Source organism: Mobula hypostoma, chromosome 18, assembly GCF_963921235.1.
Source record: "Mobula hypostoma chromosome 18, sMobHyp1.1, whole genome shotgun sequence".
NCBI classification, from domain to species: domain Eukaryota; kingdom Metazoa; phylum Chordata; class Chondrichthyes; order Myliobatiformes; family Myliobatidae; genus Mobula; species Mobula hypostoma.
The window spans coordinates 52,937,528-52,952,854 of record NC_086114.1 but is presented as its reverse complement, the minus strand read 5'-3'; the positions used below and the strand labels follow the sequence as shown (position 1 = coordinate 52,952,854).

Genomic DNA, 15,327 nt, shown 5'->3' with positions numbered 1-15,327 from the left:
GGAGAAACCCCACGTAGTCACAGAGCTTACAGACAGTGGCAGGAATCAAACCCTGATCAGAGATCACTGGCACAGTAAGACAACTGCATTAACCCTTTACAAGCGGCACTGTACTGTTACACACCGTGCTGCTCCCCTCCCACCCTGAAGTATGGTTTGAACCCCTGAACTAGAGTTACAAGTAAAACTTGACATTTTAATTGACTTACTTTAACCATGAAAATAGAATACAAGATAAACTTACAAATGTTTTCTTTGTTACAGATGTTTTACAACACCCTGAACTCAGTCACTTTTCTGCATGTCAGCTGCCGTGATACAACTGTCAACCAATCACTCCGTCCCATGGGCAGTCTAGAAACAATGAATTGTATTATGTTATTATGTAGCAAAAATAATTCAACCATAAATGTTGAATACCTATTCTTGATTACTTTAAATAATACCCAAGGCAAATTCAAAGGACTGGCAATTTGTGTAGCAAGTTTACATGGATAATTTCTACCTGGTTTCGTGCCTTTGGTGTAAATGGTCTCCAGTCAGCATTTATACACAAAGATAATGGATGGATATGCAATTCTTCCACACTGTTTCAGACCAATTAAAGGACGAGAGGACTGGCAGTTTGCATTTCATATAACACCATTACATACTTGAAGAACATATTTTTAATATGTTTTTATCATTGCAATCTTTTTATAGTCACTATGCCTCAGTAGACAATAATTGTACAGGCAAACTCAAGCTACCCTTATAACCTTTAAGCTCAAACTAAAGGAAATTACATGAAATCAAAGGAGGAAGCCATCAGCCCACTTGCAAATTTGCTTCTGCTGTTTCGTGGTCAAAATATAGAGTTACCGATGACAGTTGACAGAAATATTGACATAGCAATTTATGGCCATAGACACTAACAAAAGTAAAGGCACTATAATGCTGGTTTGAAAACAAGAGGTGCATATTCTATACTAAATTTAACACTGCCTTTTGGCACTGAATTTAGGGAAAGAGCAACCAATCCTTGAACTTTTAGTGCTCGTGCTGGGAAAAAGTTGAACCATCTAATCTAGCATCAGAAATCAAGTCAATGCAAAAGAAAGAATCTTTATTTTATTGGAACAAGATACACAGTAATCCATTTTATCATTGTTTTAGACAATATCTACAGTTGGAATATTATGCAGTTTTGGTCTCGTGACCTAAAAGAAGATATATTTGCAATATACAGTGTGCAACAAAGGTAACTATAATTCCTACAATAATGCAGTTCTTTGGTGAAACTACACCTGGAGCATTTGATCTCCTGACTCAAGAAAAGAATACAAGTGGATACAATGAAATGGATAGGCATGATAGGCATATGAAATTGGGGCAATTAGGCTATATGAACAAGTGATTAAGAAGAATCAATAAAATATACAAAATTCTACCAGGGCTCGGAAGCTGGATTCAGAATGGATGGTTCCCTTATTTGGGATAAGAACCAGAGATCATATCTCAGGATAGAGGGCAAGACAGTTAGGACTGAGATGCAGAGAAACTCCTTTACCCAGTGTGGAGGATCTCTGGAATTCTTTATTACAAAAGGCTGCGAAAACCCAGTTGCTGAATATATTTAAGGAGAAAGCTAAGAATTCTAGACATAGAAGGTGGTAAGGAGTATGAGAAAGACCAGGAATATGCCATTGAGACTATTCATTAGTGGGAAGGCTACGATCTTACTGAATGAAGGAACATGCCAGAAGAGCTGAATGACTTGTACCTCCTACATTTTTCTACAACTATATTGCTTTGTGATGGCAATTTTGTTGATCAGAGTATTGGCAGCTAGAGATGCATACTAGGAAAGGAGAGAATTTGTTAGGCTATGGGGAGTAAGGCTGGTTAGCAAGACTAATTGGATCATTCTTGTAGGGAATCTGTATAGACTAGGAGATGAATGGCTCTCACCATTCAGTTAGTTTTGAGTACAAGCAGCCAATATTCCAACAATGGTGACCACCAAGCAACTTTTTCATTTTTATATCTCATCCACCAATGTCATTTTTATTGCCTCAAATGAACCACAGCAAGACTACTCGGAAATAGATGTAAATTTAGCCAAAACAATTTCTCCTTTCCTTCTACATGGCCTTTGCTTAACTGAAAATAATATGTGAGAAAATCTTGAGTGCCCAGGAAGTTTGCATTTATTCTGTCTGAGTTGGTGACTGTGATGCCCGTGGAAATAACCTAAATATACAGAGCTGATTTCTGCATCACCAGATGTGATTTTACAGAGTGTCACTCAGGACAAATATTTCTAATTTCCTTAATTTTTTGAAGTCAAAGTATTATAGGATACCATCAGGTTGTGTGCATCTGACTAATGGACACCCCTACATATAAATAAGCTCCTACAAAGTTATTAAACTCTTAAGTTTGACGTCCAGACATCTATTCAATCCAATGAATGACAGAACTAGTTTCCTCCCCCTCTCTCTCTTGACTTTTGGCAATTGTTCTCTCTTATGTCTTGACCTTTAGACACCACTTGCTACAATATTGTGGAAATATGATTACCATACAGTGATTTGCGTAATTTCTGACTCATGGGAAAAAATTGATTGACAGATGTCTGTAAAAGTGGAACCTGTTCAATACAGGGGATGAACTGTACTCATGAACAACTTAAACAACAATAAAAAAAACAGAAGCAGCAACTCCTCATGACCCTCAGTGTAATTCTAATTTACTCATTACTTCCACACCAAATTGGCCAACCAGAAATACTACTGTATAGAAAACATTAAATTCCTTTTCTTTGGATTGATAAAGTTGACTTGTGTGCGGGGAAACAGTGTCCACCGAGTTGCAACACAGAGTGTCATAGGAAGTCATTCCTGCCTGTGGCTATCAAACTTTACAACTCCTCCCTTGGAGGGTCAGACACCCTGAGCCAATAGCCTGGTCCTGGACTTATTTCATGGCATAATTTACATATTACTATTTAACTATTTATGGTATTATTACTATTTAATTATTTATGGTGCAACTGTAATGAAAACCAATTTACCCCAGGATCAATAAACTATGACTATGACTATGAGTTCTGGCTGCTTTTGGGTATCCTGCTGTGACTGTTGCTGAGAACTTTGTACTCTGATTATTTCTGCAGGTCCTTGCCATCAAATCTCCATCCAACAGACCCAGTTCCAAGTACAACTTTAATTCCCTTCTTCACAATGGCCTTCAACTCTGCGGTAGCCACAACCAATAGGTTTAAATTAACTTGGTTAGCTGCAAATGAAGGTAAACAATGTAGGTCACTCAATGAACTTGAGCCAAATACTGTTCACTTACAAAATTCAATTCTTGTAGACAGGCTAAATTTTTCATTTTAATGTAGAATAGAAATTAAAATTATTAAAAATCTTACACAGAATATTTCTGTTTAAGTAATGGGCTTACATGATCAGGTGAAGTTACAAAAACTTGTTTTTCCTACCAATTTTATTCAATTGATATTTAACTGCCTCCTAACCATAAGAAAATGCAAATTTTGGAAAAACGCAAATAAAACCTCATCCAATGCACTTTCTGGCCATTTTATTATAACAAATTGATTTCAGATCCCACAGCCTGACATGACAGATTCAAAAAGTTCAGTTTGCTACCACTCTTGAAGATGAGAAAGGTGGTCACTGAAAGCCCATAACTGAGCAGTGCAGTGCTCTTCACAACAAACTTCCACTGGTCTTGACTGATATTGCCTGAAATCAGCTGCTATGTCTGTACAGAGACCTCATACTGCATTTCCATAGGCAGAAAATTTCCAAAGTATAGCAAGACAAATATACAAAAATGCCTTCAGCATTTACAAACTACTTTTCTCACTAGTCATTGACCAGATTTTCCTCTAAGTAGAACATCAAAACCTTAAAAGCTTGAGGGAACAATTTGTTTGCCAGCCACCTGGAGAAAACAAAAGTGCCGTTCCAAAGTCTAGAAATAATCATTTCTATGAACAATCTCTGATCTGAACAGATGACAAAAAAAACAAAAGCTTAATAACCTTTCAGGCTAATAAAAGGGCACATACCAAAGTGCTAAACTGTTGAGGTTGCCATCTTTTTGATGAGCTGTTAATCCAAGTATTTATATACTTTTGGCAGATGAAAATATATCATAGCACTATTTTGTAGAAAGTTATCCTGTGCAATATTGTCCTTCAACCAACTGTACCAAAGGTTATTATCATGAGTCTGTGGTATGTAAAATAGCTACATTTAGAACATAGAACATAGAATATAGAACAGTACAGCACAGTACAGACCCTTCGGCCCACATTGTTGTGCTGACCCTCAAACCTTGCCTCCCATATAACTCCCCACCTTAAATTCCTCCATATACCTGTCTAGTAGTCTCTTAAATTTCACGAGTGTATCTGTCTCCACCACTGACTCAAGCAGTGTATTCCACGCACTAACCACTCTCTGAGTAAAAAACCTTTCTCTAATATCCCCTTTGAACTTCCCACACCTTACCTTAAAACCATGTCTTCTTGTATTCAGCAGTGGTGCCCTGGGGAAGAGGCACTGGCTATCCACTCTATCTACTCCTCTTAATATCTTGTATACCGCTATCATGTCTCCTCTCATCCACCTTCTCTCCAAAGAGTAAACCCCTAGTTCCCTTAATCTCTGATCATAATGCATACTCTCTAAACCAGGCAGCATCCTGGTAAATCTCCTCTGTACCCTTTCCAATGCTTCCACATCCTTCCGAAAGTGAGGTGACCAGAACTGGACACAGTACTCCAAGTGTGGCCTATCCAGAGTTTTATAACACTGCATCATTACCTTGCAACTCTTAAACTCTGTTCCTCGACTTACGAAAGCTAACACCCCATAAGCTTTCTTAACTACCCTATCTACCTGTGAGGCAACTTTCAGGGATCTGTGGAATGTACCCCCAGATCCCTCCGCTCCTCCACACTACCAAGTACCCTGCCATTTACTTTGTACTCTGCTTTGGAGTTTGTCCTTCCAAAGTGTACCACCTCACACTTCTCCGGGTTGAACTCCATCTGCCACTTCTCAGCCCACTTCTGCAACCTATCAATGTTTCTCTGCACTCTTCACCAATCCTCTACACTATCTACAAGACCACCAACCTTTGTGTTGTCTGCAAACTTGCCAACCCACCCTTCTACCCACACATCCAGGTCGTTAATAAAAATCACGAAAAGTAGAGGTCCCAGAACAGATCCTTGTGGGACACCACTAGTCACAATCCTCCAATCCGAATGTACTCCCTCCACCACCAGCCTCTGCTTTCTGCAGGCAAGCCAATTGTGAATCCACCTGGCCAAACTTCCCTGGATCCCATGCCTTCTGACTTTTTGAATAAGCCTACCGTGTGGAATCTTGTCAAATGCCTTACTAAAATCCATATAGATCACATCCACTGCACTACCCTCATCTATATGGTCATCTCCTCAAAGAACTCTATCAGGCTTGTTAGACTCGATCTGCCCTTCACAAAGCCATGCTGACTCTCACTGATCAGACCATGATTCTCTAAATGCCCATAGATCCTATCTCTAAGAATCTTTTCCAACAGCTTTCCCACCACAGACGTAAGGCTCACTGGTCTATAATTACCTGGACTATCCCTACTACCTTTTTTGAACAAGGGGACAACAGTCGTCTCCCTCCAATCCTCCGGTACCATTCCTGTGGACAACGAGGACATAAAGATCCTAGCCAGAGGCACAGCAATCTCTTTCCTCGCTTCTTGGAGCAGCCTGGGGAATATTCCATCAGGCCCCAGGGATACTTATCTGTCCTAACGTATTTTAATAACTCCAACACCTCCTCTCCCTTAATATCATCATGCTCCAGAACATCAACCTCACTCATATTGTCCTCACCGTCATCAAGTTTCCTCTCATTAGTGAATACAGAAGAGAAGTATTCATTGAGGACCTCGCTCACTTCCATAGCCTTCAGGTACATCTTCCCACCTTTATCTCTAATTGGTCCTACCTTCACTCCTGTCATTCTTTTCTTCTTCAAATAATTGAAGAATGCCTTGGGGTTTTCCTTTACCTTACTCACCAAGGCCTTCTCATGCCCCCTTCTTACTCTTCTCAGCCCTTTCTTTAACTCCTTTCTAGCTACCCTATATTCCTCAATAGACCCATCTGATCTTTGCTTCCTAAATTTCATGTATGCTGCCTTCTTTCACCTGACTAGATTTTCCACCTCACTTGTCACCCATGGTTCCTTCACCCTACCATTCTTTATCTTCCTCACCGGGACAAATTTATCCTTAACACCTTGCAAGAGATCTCTAAACATTGACCAAATGTCTATAGTACATTTCCCTGCAAAAACATCATCCCAATTCACACCCGCAAATTCTAGCCTTATAGCCTCATAATTTGCCCTTCCCCAATTAAGAATGTTCCTGTCCTCTCTGATGCTATCCTTTTCCATGATAATGCTGAAGGCCAGGGAGTGATGGTCACTGTCCCCCAGATGCTCACCCACTGAGAGATCTGTGACCTGACCCGGTTTGATACCTAATACTAGATCTAGTATGGCATTCCCCCTAGTCGGCCTGTCAACATACTGTGACAGGAATCCGTCCTGGACACACTTAACAAACTCTGCCTCATCCAAACCCTTGGAACTAATCAGGTGCCAATCAATATTAGGGAAGTTAAAGTCACCCATGATAACAACCCTGTTATTTTTACACCTTTCCAAAATCTGCCTCCCAACCTGCTCCTCTGTATCTCTGCTGCTACAAGGGGGCCTATAGAATACTCCCAATAGAGTAACTGCTCCCTTCCTGTTCCTGACTTCCACCCATACTGACTCAAAAGAGGATCCTGCTACATTACCCACTCTTTCTGTCGCTGTAATAGTATCCCTGACCAATGATTTCACCAATGATTACACAAAAGAAAGATAGGCGAAACATAAAGTAGCACTCCCCTCCGTCGTTACTTTTGAACTTGTTCCCAAACCTAAATGGACTACAAGTAAATCAAATAAAAACAGCAAATAAATAACAGAATAAAGCAAACTAAGCTTTCCCTTCTCACCTTTCAACCCCCACCCCCACCAACCATTCCTCATATGGAATCTTTTAGCATCTGTGCTCAACATACCATTAGCATTTAAAAACTTACAGGTATTGTGACTTTTTTCAGATCCACTAAAATCAAAACACATTCATTTGTTACAGAAAATCTAAATTAATCTAATGCATAGATTAGAGATACTGCAATTTTGGAAACGACAAATTTCTCTTAAGAGTCTGGGATACTAAAATATAAATAAAATTCCTGCCGTCTTTCTGCTAAACTTGCAGGGCAGAGAATCATTTCTCTTCTTATTTAGCCCTATATTTATCTCAGGCAGCAATAACCAAAAGATGCAATCAACATAATTTGTTTTTACATAACCTTTGGTTTTACATGCCTTGACATTGGCAGAAGGTTGTCACATCCAGAATTCACACCTTAGCTTTAATATGACTGCTCCATATGTCCTACCAGGATCAGGAGATCCAGCATTATTTTTTGTATTGGTAATAGCATTTGTTTTGGTGTTGGCATGACATATCAAGTGGTTCTAATTCTATTTCAGTCTTAATATCACCACCTCTCTTCTATCAACCACTAAATTAGAACACTTGACATGAAAACAATTTCTACTCCCCTCACTCATTTCAAAAACACATTCCAAGACACACAGCCCTCTGTAAACCAAACTGACGTATTCACTTCAACCAAACTGTTTAGCAATCATAAAAGCTGATGTTGGAAATATTAAATAAAACAGAAAATATTAAATAAAACAGAAACACAACAGTAGGTTAGACAATCAAAATAGAAAGTTAGTATTTCAGATTGGAGATTAACTCCTCTCCACTTTCAGCATCTCACAGGGTCCATTCTCTTTGTAGCACCCTGGTCTGGTCTTTTACCCTCACTAATAACTTCCTGTACAATGGAAGATCTGCATCATATATCTGTTCACCTCTTCCCTTCTCATCTCACAGAGACTCAAGTGTTTCCCAGTGAACCTGTAATTCACTTGCACTTGGTTCAATTTACTGTCCCATGTTCAGTGTTCACAAAGTGGTCCCTTCTACAGAGATGCCAGACACGAATCAGATGAAAGCTTCATGAGATACCCATGTTTAGTCCAGAGCATCAACCCCAAGCTTTCAGTTGTCTACCACGTTAATTCCCATCTCTACCACTCTGACCTATCCATTTGTGGTACCTTGCACTGTTATAGGAGGCACCATGCAAGAACACATACCTTCAATCAGGACATGCTGTTGCCTTTTGGATTTAACACTGCATTTTTCAACTTTGTTCTTGTCTTTTCTTTCTGCATGAGTACTGGCAATTTCTATTGCAAGTTATCTGAGATTTTGGTTTGATTTCTCTCTCTCCACTAGTACAGCTTTGTACGACTCATATCATATATTACCACTTTCTACTAGATCATTAACCCATTTGACTTGGTCTCATTGTTTGATAGTTATTTCCATTGTCCCATCTATCCCTCCTATCAGCTTCTCTAAAAGTTCCTTTTTAAAAATTGCTTTTCCAGTTCTCTCATCAGATAATGTTAATTTTATTCCTCTTTTTACACAGAACACCTGACCTTACCATTCAACAAGATCCCACAAGGTAAGCTGATCCAGAAGGTTAAGGTGCACACGGTCCATGGTGACTTTGAAAACTGTATTTAAAATTAACTTGCCTATAGAGACATGGGGTAGGTAGTGGTGGACGGGAGCTATTCTAACTAGATGTCTGTTACATCAGGTTAAATGATGGGACTTCTGTTGTTTGTGAGTTATATATTTGGACAAAAGTGTACACGGGATGATTAGTGACTTTATAGGTAACAAACATTGGCAAAGTTGTAGATAGTAAGAGTTGTCAAAAGTACAACAGACCAGATATTTGGAAATATGGACATAGAAACAACAGATAAAATTTAATTCTGAACAAGTAGAAAGCGTTGCACATTAGGAGATCAAATACAAGAGAAAAGTACACAGTCAAGTCCACAGCGCTGTGAAAGTGGCAACACAAACAGGGTGGTATGGGAGACATACCACATATTTGCTTTCATTGGTCAGGGCACTGAGAAGTTGGCAAGTCATGTCGCAGTCATATGAAATACTGGTCCAGGTCACACTCAAAGTACTATCTGTAGATCTGCGCAACACACAACATGAAGGATATGAAGGATTTGGAAAAGGTGCATAAAAGGTTAATCAGGATGTTGCCTGGATTAGAGAAACACCTAGAAGCAGAGGTTAGACAAATTGATTGCTTCTCTGGAGCACTGGATGCTGAGGGGCAACCTGACAGAGGTGAATAAAATTGTGAGGGGCAAAGTTAGAGCACATAGCCAGTCTTTTTCTCCAGGGTAGAAACATCAAATGCTAGATGGCATAGGTTTAAGGTGAGAGGGGGAAGTTTAATATATACAGAGTGATGGAGTTGGCAGAATCTATATCTAAAAGATAACCACATCTAAAAGATCATATATAAGGATATGGAATTTGTTTACATGGGCATCATGGAGTGTGGACACAGCACGCTAAATGGTCTGTCCTGTGCTGCCCTTTTCTACGACCCGAGTATTTTTAGCTTTTAAAGCTCAATTCAGTATTTGCCATCTTAAACTGGTTCTCTTACTAAAATTCCCTTGCAGAAGGGACAATTCTAATGGTATGGTTAAACATACTTATAAAAAAGGAAAATTGTTTATATGTATGTAAAAAATTCAAGCAAGCTGTATACAGGTCCAAAAATTCTCATGAAGAAAGCTACTCACATGTATTTACTTTGACAAACTGACACACACATCAGTAATTGTTTCCTTTTACGGTCAATTTGAAGCTCAAATGTGTCAGTTTATACTCATTATTATTCAATTTTGTGCCCAACAGGTCAATCCCAAGGCTTGTTAAACATTAAATGCAACTGGAACCACTTCAGTGAAGAGAAAACTGCCTTTGCTTCATATTCAGTAATATCTTCCAAGTAGTTCTCTACACTCTATGGAAAATCCTACAAAAAGTACTGGATACCCAGTCCATCATGGGTGAAGCCCTCCCTGCTATTGAGCACACCCATAAGAAATATTGTCAAAGGAAAGCAACATCCATCATCAGGAATTCCCACCACCCAGGACTTGCTCTCTTCTTGCTGCTGCCAATCGGAAGGTAGTAGAGGAGTCTCAGGACTCACACCACCAAGTTCAGGAACAGTTATTACCCCTCAACCAAAGGGGATAACATCACACGATGCATCATGGAAATGTTCCCACAACCTAGGGACTTACTTTCAAGGACTCTTCATCTCATGTTCTTGATATTTATTGCTTATTTATTTATTACTGTTCCTTTCTTTTTGTATTTGCACAGTTTGTTGTGTTTTGCACATTGGTTAAACAAAAGACAAATTATATATCATTGATTCTGTTATAGTTATTATTCTATTATGGATTTACTGAGTATGCCCACAAAAAATTAAAATGAATCTCAGGGTTATATATGGTGACATACTGTACATGTAATTTGAACCATGAGCAAAGGAACAAGACTGAGCAATCCAGCCCTCAAGTTTGTTCTACCATTTAATGAGATCACAGCTCATTTGTGACAAAAATTCATTCGTCCACTTTTCTTCCATTCCTTTAACATTCATAGTCAACAAAACTCTTAGATTTAAAACGAGCAATTGTAACATCAATTATCATTTGCAAAACGGCATTCCAAAGTACTATCACCATTTGTATGTTACTAAACTTCACTCCTGAAAATATTTGGGTTTACACCACCATTTCATGGACTTCTGTCTGTGAGAATAACTTTCTTGCATTCACTGAATTAGTACACCTTTACATTGTAAACTATAAAAAATCTTTTCTCGGTTCTAAAAAGCCTTGAAAGTAAAATATTTACTGTTTCCTTGTCAAGAGATGCGGCCAGATCTGCTGACTTCTTCCAGCACTTCCCATTTTTGTTTTAGATATCCAGCAGCTACAGATTTATTAAAAATTCGCCTTGTATCTTGAGCACATCAGATCATTCCATAGCTTGGGGGAGTTGCTGTTCTCCATTCAGAAGATTATAATGAACTACACATATAGACAGACAACATGCTTTACACCATCATGTTCCCTTATTTGGAAAATTCTGCTCTATCCTTCTAAGGTCCAAATTGGATGACTTCATATTAGAGTGTATAAGAGTTCTGTTTACCACCACTTTGTCCAAATCACTTAACCTACTAATATTTTTGTTATTTTATACTTGAATCAGCAGTGTTTCTTTATGTTGTCCATATAAAATTAGTATAAAACTTGGATTTCCTTTCCATTATTTGCTTTTAATAAATATGGCATAGTCAAAGACAGATCACAAATCATCAGTTATGTTCTGATAATTAGAGTAACTGCCGATTATCTTGTCTCCCTCTGATTTTACAATTTCCATATCAGAATCGGATCACCACTGACTTTGATATGTAAAATTTGCTATCACATCAAAAAATGTGAATGTGAAACAGGAATAACAAGGTAGTGTTCACAGTCCGTTCAGAAATCTAATGGTGGAGGGGAAGAAGCTTTGCCTAAGTGATTGAGTCTGAGTCTTCAAGGCTTGTGTACCTCCTCCCAATGACAGAGGTATCAAATCACTAAATAGGCCTTCAATTCTATGACAGTACACAACAATATTATTTTATTGATGTGAGTTCTCATTTTCAATTCAGTATTTCCCTGGAATATCCAGGATGATAACACTTTCCTTAGTGTTAAAAATTCATTCACATATTCAATATCCACTATTTCTTTAGTTTCATGTACTCTTATCAAATTTCATGAGGCCCATTTTCTTCCTAACCATTATCTTGGTGAATATAAACAACTTGGTTTGTGTTTTGACATACCATGCAATTTTCTTTCCGTTCTCTTTTTCTGCAGATCTTTCTAATTTGATACACATTTTCCTTTTGTTCTCTCTATCACCATTACATTTTGCATTAACGTACGTTTTGTGTTATTGGTTTCCCTTTTGTCATCTGCAGATTTTTTTGACCTATAGTCCCCTTACTCAAAAAGGTCCAGACTGGTTCCATATCATTTTTTTGGTGAAGCAACTCCCAGTTAGCCATTTAATGAACCTGCACAGTTTACAGTGAACTGTCTCTGCCTTATCTAATAGAAGACAGCCTTCCTTATTTCTACAATCTCATCACTTGTTTGTATTACTCTCTTCCAAACACAGCAACAAATGTGATCACATTTAATTGCTGCTGGTTCAATGTTTATGCTCAGTTAGATTTCTAATTAAAACAAAACTTATTAAACCAATATGGCTGTTCCATCACCAGACTTTAAAAAAATTATGACCTTCTAGTCTGCTCTTCCTAACCTTCATTAAAGTTAAAACCCTCATTGAAACTACTCTGCCAAAACCATATACGTAACTAATCTTTGCATTTATACATTCTAGATCTCTTAGCTGATACTTATAAACAGCGTCCATTATATCCTTATGCCAAATTCTCCACAGCATACTTTAATGTATCATTTTCTTTACTGAAGGGACTTTGTCCTCCAAGATAGATTTCTCAGCCCTAAGCATTTTGCAGCATTGACTCAGCAACAGGCACCATTTCATACTACCCAAACTGAATGCAAGTCCAAAATTCAATGTAATCCTATAACTCCCATTCGTATATTGAATACCTTTTAGTCAGATACACTAACTTTTTTTTCTGCTCCAATGTATCTCCAATTTACCTCTCTTTTATTTTCATCATTTGGTTTTGCCTTCAGTTATGGTCAATGTGGCATAGCTCTGACAAATACTTCTTTGGTCTGTTATAGAATAATTTCAACAAGTTTCTTCCAGAATACTTCTATTTATTAAAGCCTCCGACCTTTTCCTGAATCTTTTCAAGGTGATTTAAGTTTCCTCTTACACTTGCATTGGTAGGCAACATATCACACTCTCAATTTTGAGGATTGTTGCTTATAACTTCCATCATCTGTAAACAACAGGAATTCTGCAGATGCTGGAAATTCAAGCAACACACATCAAAGTTGCTGGTGAACGCAGCAGGCCAGGCAGCATCTATAGGAAGAGGTGCAGTTGACGTTTCAGGCCGAGACCCTTCGTCAGGACTAACTGAAGGAAGAGTGAGTAAGGGATTTGAAAGTTGGAGGGGGAGGGGGAGATGCAAAATGATAGGAGAAGACAGGAGGGGGAGGGATGGAGCGAAGAGCTGGACAGGTGATAGGCAAAAGGGGATACGAGAGGATCATGGGACAGGAGGTCCGGGAAGAAAGACAAGGGGGGGGACCCAGAGGATGGGCAAGAGGTATATTCAGAGGGACAGAGGGAGAAAAAGGAGAGTGAGAGAAAGAATGTGTGCATAAAAATAAGTAACAGATGGGGTACGTGGGGGAGGTGGGGCCTTAGCGGAAGTTAGAGAAGTCAATGTTCATGCCATCAGGTTGGAGGCTACCCAGACGGAATATAAGGTGTTGTTCCTCCAACCTGAGTGTGGCTTCATCTTTACAGTAGAGGAGGCCGTGGATAGACATGTCAGAATGGGAATGGGATGTGGAATTAAAATGTGTGGCCACTGGGAGATCCTGCTTTTTCTGGCGGACAGAGCGTAGATGTTCAGCAAAGCGGTCTCCCAGTTGCGTCGGGTCTCGCCAATATATAAAAGGCCACATCGGAAGCACCGGACGCAGTATATCACCCCAGTCGACTCACAGGTGAAGTGTTGCCTCACCTGGAAGGACTGTTTGGGGCCCTGAATGGTGGTAAGGGAGGAAGTGTAAGGGCATGTGTAGCACTTGTTCCACTTACACGGATAAGTGCCAGGAGGGAGATCAGTGGGGAGGGATGGGGGGGACGAATGGACAAGGGAGTTGCGTAGGGAGCGATCCCTGTGGAATGCAGGGGGGGGGGGAGGGAAAGATGTGCTTAGTGGTGGGATCCCGTTGGAGGTGGCGGAAGTTACAGAGAATAATATGTTGGACCCGGAGGTTGGTGGGGTGGTAGGTGAGGACCAGGGGAACCCTATTCCTAGTGGGGTGGCGGGAGGATGGAGTGAGAGCAGATGTACGTGAAATGGGGGAGATGCGTTTAAGAGCAGAGTTGATAGTGGAGGAAGGGAAGCCCCTTTCTTTAAAAAAGGAAGACATCTCCCTCGTCCTAGAGTGAAAAGCCTCATCCTGAGAGCAGATGCGGCGGAGACAGAGGAATTGCGAGAAGGGGATGGCGTTTTTGCAAGAGACAGGGTGAGAAGAGGAATAGTCCAGATAGCTGTGAGAGTCAGTAGGCTTATAGTAGACATCAGTGGATAAGCTGTCTCCAGAGACAGAGACAGAGACAGAGACAGAAAGATCTAGAAAGGGGAGGGAGGTGTCGGAAATGGACCAGGTAAACTTGAGGGCAGGGTGAAAGTTGGAGGCAAAGTTAATAAAGTCAACGAGTTCTGCATGCGTGCAGGAAGCAGCGCCAATGCAGTCGTCGATGTAGCGAAGGAAAAGTGGGGGACAGATACCAGAATAGGCACGGAACATAGGTTGTTCCACAAACCCAACAAAAAGGCAGGCATAGCTAGGACCCATACGGGTGCCCATAGCTACACCTTTAGTTTGGAGGAAGTGGGAGGAGCAAAAGGAGAAATTATTAAGAGTAAGGACTAATTCCGCTAGACGGAGCAGAGTGGTGGTAGAGGGAAACTGATTAGGTCTGGAATCCAAAAAGAAGCGTAGAGCTTTGAGACCATCCTGATGGGGGATGGAAGTATATAAGGACTGGACATCCATGGTGAAAATAAAGCGGTGGGGGCCAGGGAACTTAAAATCATCGAAAAGTTTAAGAGCGTGAGAAGTGTCACGAACATAGGTCGGAAGCGATTGAACAAAGGGTGATAAAACCGTGTCGAGGTATGCAGAAACGAGTTCGGTGGGGCAGGAGCAAGCTGAGACAATAGGTCGGCCAGGACAGGCAGGTTTGTGGATCTTGGGTAGGAGGTAGAAACGGGAAGTGCGAGGTGTGGGAACTATAAGGTTGGTAGCAGTGGATGGGAGATCCCCTGAGCGGATAAAGTCGGTGATAGTGTGGGAGACAATGGCCTGGTGCTCCTTAGTGGGGTCACGATCGAGGGGTAAATAAGAGGAGGTATCCGCGAGTTGTCGCTGTGCCTTGGCAAGGTAGAGGTCAGTACGCCAGACTACAACAGCACCCCCCTTATCGGCGGGTTTA

General features: G+C 40.2%; 1 protein-coding gene across 4 annotated transcripts in view; it reads right to left on the bottom strand.

The window, feature by feature from the left end:
- Positions 1-15,327, bottom strand: part of znf592 (zinc finger protein 592) — a 221,210-nt gene that overhangs the window by 126,846 nt on the left and 79,037 nt on the right. For all 4 annotated transcript variants that reach the window (XM_063070873.1, XM_063070876.1, XM_063070875.1 and 1 more), the window contains exon 2: positions 245-354. The gene's annotated coding sequence lies outside the window, so the exon portion shown is untranslated. The remainder of the gene's footprint in view (positions 1-244; positions 355-15,327) is intronic.